Below are 7,970 nucleotides of genomic sequence, written 5' to 3'. Positions count from 1 at the left end.
GGAGGAGCCAATACATGAATAGACACTGACCAGTTGCTAAGACAGCACAAACAGATCTGGGACCAGGCTAGGGCAGCTACAGTGTGGTGGGGAGGAGCGTAAAGAAACAGAGACAGATGCAGCCTCCAGTCTTAGTCTCCTTGGAGCTGATTGGTACTGTATCATGCTAATCTCAAAGGTCTGGCCACTGTTACAAGAGACACCACACAGTCAACTCAAAATAACATACAAAAAGACTTAGTATCATCTCAGACTTACATGGCGTGCAGGGAAGCTAAAGTAATTCCACTGCCTAATAGTAAAACACACTTTGCTGGCTCTAACCGCCGTCCAATCAGTTGGCTGCCTGCTCTTAGTAAACTGATGGAGAGGATTGTGTTTGACCAAATACAATGCTATTTTTTTCAGAGAACAAGTTAAGTACTTAAGTTTCAGCATGCATATAGAGAAGGGCAATCAACTTGTACTGTACTGACTCAGATGACTGATGATAGGTTAAAAGAAATGTCTAGTAAGATGATAGTTGGAGCTGTATTGTTAGATTCCAGTGTAGCCTTTGATGTTATTGATCAGACATTGTTATTGTTACTTGTTATGGCTTTAGATCACCTGCCATCACATGGTTGGAGATGTATTTATCCAATAGAACCCAGAGTGTTCTTCAGCGGAAGCTTCTCTAACATCAGATATGTACAGTGCGGTCACAGATTTCACCAGATGTAGAAATGTGAAGCATCCGGTTGGTGTTTCCACTCACTACCAAATATGGTGATGAGAGGAAGCCCACTGGCCAGCAGTGGGAGAAGATGGAGTGAGATGGAATTTGGCTGACATTCTGCTAATTTTCTCATAGATTAAACATTTGATCTCCATACAGTTTTCCGTTTCCAAAACTAGAATCTGTAACAAATTGAGTGGACTGCTCTTTGTAGACTTTACCCATTGCCAAATTTTCAAAATAATTTGAGTGCAAGGGTGATTTTGAATTATTGCACACTCGCACATCACAGAGCAGGCGTTCCCTAACAGAAATATGCAAATAAATGCTTGAACGCACGCCAATAGGATCTCACTCACTCGTGCTTGGCTCTGCCCACCTCCTTGGTTGTTCTGCTCACTCTGATTAATTTGCTCCCATTGGAAATGACAGGCTCTGGCCTATCTTGGTTTATAATTAAAACTCTTTGGTCAGGTGTCCCTCAGGGCACTTTCCTTGGTCCGTTAACTCTTCTCTATTTTTGCAAATGATTTGCCACTGGTCTTACATGAAGCTAGAATGACTATGTATGAGGATGATTCCACACTCTACATGTCAGCACCCAAATAAGGAGTTACAGTCAGTACCAGAATGGTTGATTAATAATAAACTGGTCTTAAATACATCTACAACTTAAATAATTATATTTAGTTCAAAACATTCTCTAATAAGACCTAAACCTCAACTGGAGTTGTACATAAAGGGTGTGACCATTGCACATCCAGACCTAATATCCTCAACAACATGCTAGTCTTTCCTGGTTGAGGGTTGATGAGAGATGTACTGCTTCTCTTCTAGTTTTTTATGAGGAATATTACTGTGACGAAAATTACAGATTGTCTGCATAAATCAAAATAACATTCAGCTCACACACCCATACATACCCCACAAGACATGCCACCAGGGGTCTCTTCACACACCCATACATACTCCACAAGACATGCCACCAGGGGTCTCTTCAGACACCCATACATACTCCACAAGACATGCCACCAGGGGTCTCTTCAGACACCCATACATACTCCACAAGACATGCCACCAGGGGTCTCTTCAGACACCCATACATACTCCACAAGACATGCCACCAGGGGTCTCTTCAGAGTCCCAAAGTTCAAAACGAATTCACGGCAGTAACGCACAGTTTTATACAGAGCCATGGTGGTGTGGAACTACTTTCCGTCTCCAATTATTCAAATAAACAGCAAAATTACCTTTAAAAACAACTCATGGAACAGCAGGGACTGTGAAGCGACGCACACATAGACACAGTCTAACACACACATTATTTTATAGTTGAATTGTTTGTATAATTTTTTTAGTTGCATTGTTTTGTGTATCATTGTATTTTACATTTGGGTAACTGTCCTTCAGTGTATCAGCGTTTTTGTTACTTGTCATGATTCGTGTTTTTCTTTCTTGTGTGGACCCCAAGAAGATTAGCTACTGCTGCTTCTGCAAAAGCTAATGGAGATCCTAATTAACACACAATAAATATAGTACTGAACTCTGGCGCTTACAGCTACATCAACTGAATACAGCGTGTGCTACAGAGTCTCAGTAATAGCGCTTGTGTATAAAACCAGGAAGAGTCTTAAGTAACTACTCGAAGGGACAAATGTTCGATTCCCCCCCTCCCCCAGAAAATAAAAAAGAAAGTGTACCTGTCTGTGGCTGTGTATGCATCTCAAATGGCACCCTTTTGTCTTTATAGTGCACTACCTTTGACCAGGTTCAATAGAGCTCTAGTCAAAAGTAGTGCACTACCTTTGACCAGGTTCAATAGAGCTCTAGTCAAAAGTAGTGCACTACCTTTGACCAGGTTCAATAGAGCTCTAGTCAAAAGTAGTGCACTACCTTTGACCAGGACCAATAGAGCTCTAGTCAAAAGTAGTGCACTACCTTTGACCAGGACCAATAGAGCTCTAGTCAAAAGTAGTGCACTACCTTTGACCAGGGCCAATAGAGCTCTAGTCAAAAGTAGTGCACTACCTTTGACCAGGGCCAATAGAGCTCTAGTCAAAAGTAGTGCACTACCTTTGACCAGGGCCAATAGAGCTCTAGTCAAAAGTAGTGCACTACCTTTGACCAGGACCAATAGAGCTCTAGTCAAAAGTAGTGCACTACCTTTGACCAGGGCCAATAGAGCTCTAGTTAAAAGTAGTGCACTACCTTTGACCAGGGCCAATAGAGCTCTAGTCAAAAGTAGTGCACTACCTTTGACCAGGGCCAATAGAGCTCTAGTCAAAAGTAGTGCACTACCTTTGACCAGGGACAATAGAGCTCTAGTCAAAAGTAGTGCACTACCTTTGACCAGGGACAATAGAGCTCTAGTCAAAAGTAGTGCACTTCAAAGAATAGGGTGCCATTTGGAACGCAAGCACCCTGACCTTAATTAGCATTAGCCCTGTTAGCCGGTCGCCACCTGCTGTTGTTCTGATGCTCTGAGGGCTGACCAGCTTACGGACACTTCTATGACTGCATTGACCTGTGACCTGCAAGCAGGCACTCTTTCCAAAGCCTCCTATAGTACCAACAACTAGTGTCTTCAATGTAGGCCTAATCTACTTACTCCTGTGTGTGGGGGAGTAGTTCCCATTCAGCTCTCAGTAAAGGTGTTTCCAAATGACACTTTAAACTGGATTGCCATTGGACTGGATTGACATTGAATTCCCTTGGTTTGATTGCTGTTATTTTGTCATTTAATATTTTAGGATGGAATAGAATGGAATATATTAAAATAGAATATAATAAAATAGAATATAATAAAATAGAATATAATAGAATAGAATAAAATACAATAGAATAAAATACAATAGAATAAAATACAATATAATAGAGTAAAATACAATAAATACAATATAATCAAATAAGAATAGAGCCCTGCTCTACTTGCGCTGTTGCTGTCCGTATTAGTTTATTATTTTAAGAGGTGCGGCAGTGATTTTGCAGAGTACACTGGAGAAAAACAACACAACACACTCTATTCATGTGTCCATCAGTAGCACATATCAAAATAACTGCAATTTTAAAGTGATGGGAGTAAATCTGGCTCTTTTTTTTTAACAACATGATTAATGAACAACTTATGGTTTGGTTTTAAATGATACGAAGCTCTGAGGCTCAAAGGATACGAGGACATGTATGGACATAGGACAACCTTTTCTTGTCTGTTGGAGGAGACTGGTGAAATAGACCAGACTGGGATATAATACAATGCAGACGTCACATTATTCACTTATAGAGACTTGCAGTAGCCTACATTAGTCCACTACAACACGATGGTTTGGCCCCGATGACGGGTATACTGTACACACCATCCACTAGAGAGAGACACCAACCAGCTTTCCATCCAACCGTTTTATTGGCGTAAAGTACGTCGGATAAAAAAAATATATATAATGACAGGCCTGATGGAAACAGAAGATTTTGTCGGTAAAATTTCCAAATGTCGACAAAATAAAATACGCTAGTCAAGGTGGGATATTTTTTGTGTTGTTAAAATGAATTATGCGATAAATGTCGATGAAAACGCTTTTATTCTCAAATATTGATATAATAACCATAATATCGAAGTACATTTTGAGTCACGTGATGATATGTTGCGCTGTCCTCTCACTACGACTCATCCGGAAAGCACACAGTTTATTAGGCTACAGATGAAATAAATGATGATGAACTTCACAGGGAGGTGAAAGAGCAAGATGATGATGAGCTTGATGCTCCTTTACAATAAATATCCAGGGTCTTATTCTGGTGACATGATCATCGATGCTTGGCTGACGTTTGACAAATACAAATAATTTCGCTCTTTTGTCCATAATAATCTCATCATGTTGGTTATCCTACCTGCACTGTATCTGTGATCTGTTGGCTAGAGCGCCCTTGCCAACGCCAGATTCGGCACACTCGCTATATAACGCACATTTCTTTGTGAGAAAACCATCAGTGGAGTGAAAATACGATGGAAACCCATTTCACTTTTTTTCTTTTTTTTTTCTGTGCATGGGAATGTAACCGCTTAAGTTATTTTTCTGTACACTAAGTCATCACGCAAAGCCTTTTATCTACAACAAGTCAATTTGATGGAAACAACTCTGGTGGGAAAATGTGATTTAAAGCGGATTTTAGAATATTGGAATTAAAATCTGTCCCCAATTGGATGGAAACCTAGCTAATGTCTCTGCAAGTCTTAGTGCTGGAGAGAAAGTAGGATTGGTCTATAATATTGGTAACACTTTACACTAATATATACTTTAAAATGAATGTATAATTAGTATAGGCTGTTAATCATTAGTTATAATAGTAATCAGTAGTAAAAAGTTAATAAATATTTTATTTTATGATCTACCAAGTAGCAACATGGTCTGGGTGTTACCGGCTTAAAGGACATTGAGGAAACACTGTAGGCCCTACATCCACCCCTAATCTCATCCACCCCTCACCTCATCCACCCCTATCCTCATCCACCCCTATCCTCATCCACCCCTAAACTCATCCACCCCTAACCTCATCCACCCCTAACCTCATCCACATCTAACCTTATCCACCCCTATCCTCATCCACCCCTAATCTCATCCACCCCTCACCTCATCCACCCCCTATCCTCATCCACCCCTAACCTCATCCACCCCTATCCTCATCCCCCTCTAACCTCATCCACCCCTAACCTCATCCACTCCCTAACCTCATCCACCCCTAACCTCATCCACCCCTAACCTCATCCACCCCTAACCTCATCCACCCCTAACCTCATCCACCCCTAACCTCATCCCCCTCTATCCTCATCCACCCCTAACCTCATCCACCCCCTAACCTCATCCACCCCTAACCTCATCCACCCCTATCCTCATCCACCCCTAACCTCATCCACCCCTATCCTCATCCACCCCCTAACCTTATCCACCCCTAACCTCATCCACCCCTAACCTCATCCACCCCTAACCTCATCCACCCATATCCTCATCCACCCCTATCCTCATCCACCCCTAACCTCATCCACCCCTAACCTCATCCACCCCTAAACTCATCCACCCATATCCTCATCCACCCCTATCCTCATCCACCCCTAACCTCATCCACCCCTAACCTCATCCACCCCTAACCTCATCCACATCTAACCTTATCCACCCCTATCCTCATCCACCCCTAATCTCATCCACCCCTCACCTCATCCACCCCCTATCCTCATCCACCCCTAACCTCATCCACCCCTATCCTCATCCACCCCTAACCTCATCCCCCTCTAACCTCATCCACCCCTAACCTCATCCACTCCCTAACCTCATCCACCCCTAACCTCATCCACCCCTAACCTCATCCACCCCTAACCTCATCCACCCCTAACCTCATCCCCCTCTATCCTCATCCACCCCTAACCTCATCCACCCCCTAACCTCATCCACCCCTAACCTCATCCACCCCTAACCTCATCCACCCCTATCCTCATCCACCCCCTAACCTTATCCACCCCTAACCTCATCCACCCCTAACCTCATCCACCCCTAACCTCATCCACCCATATCCTCATCCACCCCTATCCTCATCCACCCCTAACCTCATCCACCCCTAACCTCATCCACCCCCTATCCTCATCCACCCCTAACCTCATCCACCCCTATCCTCATCCACCCCTAACCTCATCCACCCCTAACCTCATCCACATCTAACCTTATCCACCCCTAACCTCATCCACCCCTAACCTCATCCACCCATATCCTCATCCACCCCTAACCTCATCCACCCCTAACCTCATCCACCCCTATCCTCATCCACATCTAACCGCATCCACCCCTAACCTCATCCACCCATATCCTAATCCACCCCTATCCTCATCCACCCCTATCCTTATCCACCCCTAACCTAATCCCCCTCTCACCTCATCCACCCCTCACCTCATCCACCCCTAACCTCATCCATCCCCTAACCTCATCCACCCCTAACCTCATCCACCACTATCCTCATCCACCCCTATCCTCATCCACCCCCTATCCTCATCCACCCCTATCCTCATCCACCCCTAACCTCATCCACCCCTATCCTCATCCACCCCCCAACCTCATCCACCCCTATCCTCATCCACCCCCCAACCTCATCCACCCCTAACCTCATCCACCCCTAACCTCATCCACCCCTATCCTCATCCACCCCTATCCTCATCCACCCCTAACCTCATCCACCCCTATCCTTATCCACCCCTAACCTAATCCCCCTCTCACCTCATCCACCCCTAACCTCATCCACCCCTATCCCATCCATCCCCTAACCTCATCCACCCCTAACCTCATCCACCCCTATCCTCATCCACCCCTATCCTCATCCACCCCCTATCCTCATCCACCCCTATCCTCATCCACCCCTAACCTCATCCACCCCTATCCTCATCCACCCCCCAACCTCATCCACCCCTATCCTCATCCACCCCCCAACCTCATCCACCCCTAACCTCATCCACCCCTAACCTCATCCACCCCTATCCTCATCCACCCCTATCCTCATCCACCCCTAACCTCATCCACCCCTAACCTCATCCACCCCTATCCTCCTCCACCCCTAACCTCATCCACCACTATCCTCATCTGCCCCTAACTTCATCTGCCCCTAACCTCATCCACCCCTATCCTCATCCACCCCTATCCTCATCCACCCCTAACCTCATCCACCCCTAACCTCATCCACCCCTATCCTTATCCACCCCTAACCCAATCCCCCTCTCACCTCATCCACCCCTAACCTCATCCACCCCTATCCCATCCATCCCCTAACCTCATCCACCCCTAACCTCATCCACCCCTATCCTCATCCACCCCTATCCTCATCCACCCCCTATCCTCATCCACCCCTATCCTCATCCACCCCTAACCTCATCCACCCCTATCCTCATCCACCCCCCAACCTCATCCACCCCTATCCTCATCCACCCCAACCTCATCCACCCCTATCCTCCTCCACCCCTAACCTCATCCACCACTATCCTCATCTGCCCCTAACTTCATCTGCCCCTAACCTCATCCGCCCCTATCCTCATCCATCACCTAACCTCATCCACCCCTAACCTCATCCACCCCTATCCTCCTCCACCCCTAACCTCATCCACCACTATCCTCATCTGCCCCTAACTTCATCTGCCCCTAACCTCATCCACCCTCTAACCTCATCCACCCCCTATCCTCATCCACCCCCTAACCTCATCCATCCTCTAACTTCATCCACCCAC

This window comes from Salvelinus alpinus, chromosome 6 (assembly GCF_045679555.1).
Source record: "Salvelinus alpinus chromosome 6, SLU_Salpinus.1, whole genome shotgun sequence".
NCBI lineage: Eukaryota > Metazoa > Chordata > Actinopteri > Salmoniformes > Salmonidae > Salvelinus > Salvelinus alpinus.
The sequence above is the reverse complement of the archived record's forward strand: the minus strand, read 5'-3'. Positions refer to the sequence as shown.